General features: G+C 44.1%; 1 non-coding gene across 1 annotated transcript; it reads left to right on the forward strand.

The window, feature by feature from the left end:
* Nucleotides 1–232: 232 nt before the first annotated feature.
* Trnav-uac lies at nt 233–310 on the forward strand. The gene has a single exon. It is a non-coding gene; the product is annotated as a tRNA-Val (tRNA).
* Nucleotides 311–1801: the final 1491 nt, after the last annotated feature.

The raw sequence follows: 1801 nt of genomic DNA on the forward strand, positions 1-1801 counted from the left end.
GGGTTATTTCTGCTATATTCTATTAGTCCTAAACTGAAACAGTTTCAAAAAGAGAGAACATGGCTTCCACCCTTCATTTATTGGAGTTTGTATTAGTCAGGGTTCTTCAATGACACAGGAATATATATATATATATATATATATATATATATATATATATATATACACACACACACACACACACACACATACATGTATGTGTGTGTGTGTTTGTGTATGTATGAGGTGGGCTGGGGATGTAGCTCAGTTGGTAGAGTGCTTGCCTTGCCTTACATGCACAAGGCCCTGGGTTCAATCCCCAGCACCACCACCTTAAAAAAAAAAGTGTATGTATGAAGTGCCCAGTTGAGGTCAATCCCAGAACCCTAACAGATAAATACTGTATATCATATATATTTTGTTACACACACACACACACACACACATGCATGCATACTTACTGGCTCACACCATAATGGATACTGACAAATTTCTAGAAGAGTTGTTGGCAAGCTAGAGACACTAGAGAGATAATGTTATAATCCCAGTTTGTGTCTTAAGACCAGAAAACCAGAAGAACCAATAGTGATGTGTAAGGAAAATAAAAGGAAACACAGAGACAAGACACAGAGGCAGGAAAGATGGCAGAATGGCAGAATGGCCAAGCTGCCAGTTTTATTTATATCCATAGGTTACTTAAGGTCATTGACATCATTAGTACATATTGTTCATTGTGTTACTAGGCAAGTTGCAGACTTAGCAACATTATGCAGCTTATTCCTCAGTTACATATTCAATTGCAATGTGCAATGTTAGGAGTTTTATGTAGCTCTCAAGAAAGTCCATTGTATAAAGTTACTGTTATGTGAAGAGATTTAGGTTCAGTGAAACATTGTGGTTGTCTAACAGGAGAGTTCCTTTATTCCCAGGAGCTGTGTGCCTGAGATTAAGGTTGAAGCTGATAAGACTCTAGCAGCATTGCCACAGCAGCTAGACATAGCACATATATTAGTTATCTTACTAGTTCCTAGGAGAAACTTCAAGGCATTTTATGGTGGGAAACAGAGTTTCAGTTACCCTCTAGGAGTTTGCTCACCAGAGGAATGCTTCCCTGTATATTTCCATGGTCAGAATCCCTACAGTGATGTTTCAGTCTCAATGTGGCAGTCAAGAGCCAAAGGCAAGAAAAGACTGATGTCCCAGCTCAATGCAGTCAGCCTGTAGGAGCTCCCTTTTGTTCAACCTTTTTGATCTCTTCAGTTCCTCAATTGATTGTATGAGGCCTACCCTTATTAGGTGAGATAATCTGATTTAACCTATTTAATCTATTTGAATATTAATTTTTTCCAAACACTCTCACAGACACATCCAGAAAAATGTGCAAACTTGCCTTATCTTTTTTTAATAAGAATTTTAAGAGAGGGAACTGTGACCATCCACAGAGCAGGCCCAGCGACCTGCTGAGGGGCAGAGCCGCCCCCCACCCCCAGCGCCTGCCAGGTAGGCGGAACGGTGACCACCGGCAGAAAAGGCCCAGTGGCCCACGGCTGAACAGAGCTTCCAATCACTCCTGTAAGGTAGGCGGGCCTGCGACCCACCAGCAGAAGAGGAGCAGCGGCCTGCTGAGAGGCAGAGCCGCCCCCTCCCCCAGTGCTGGCAAGGTAGAGGGAACTGTGACCATCCACAGAGCAGGCCCAGCGGCCTGCTGAGAGGCAGATCCGCCCCCTTCCCCCGCGCCTTCAAGGTAGACGGAACTGTGACCACCAGCAGAACAGGCCAGACCTTCAACCGATAGACAGAACAGGCCCAGTGGCCTGAGGAA

Source organism: Marmota marmota, unplaced genomic scaffold, assembly GCF_001458135.2.
Source record: "Marmota marmota marmota unplaced genomic scaffold, marMar, whole genome shotgun sequence".
NCBI classification, from domain to species: Eukaryota; Metazoa; Chordata; class Mammalia; order Rodentia; family Sciuridae; genus Marmota; species Marmota marmota.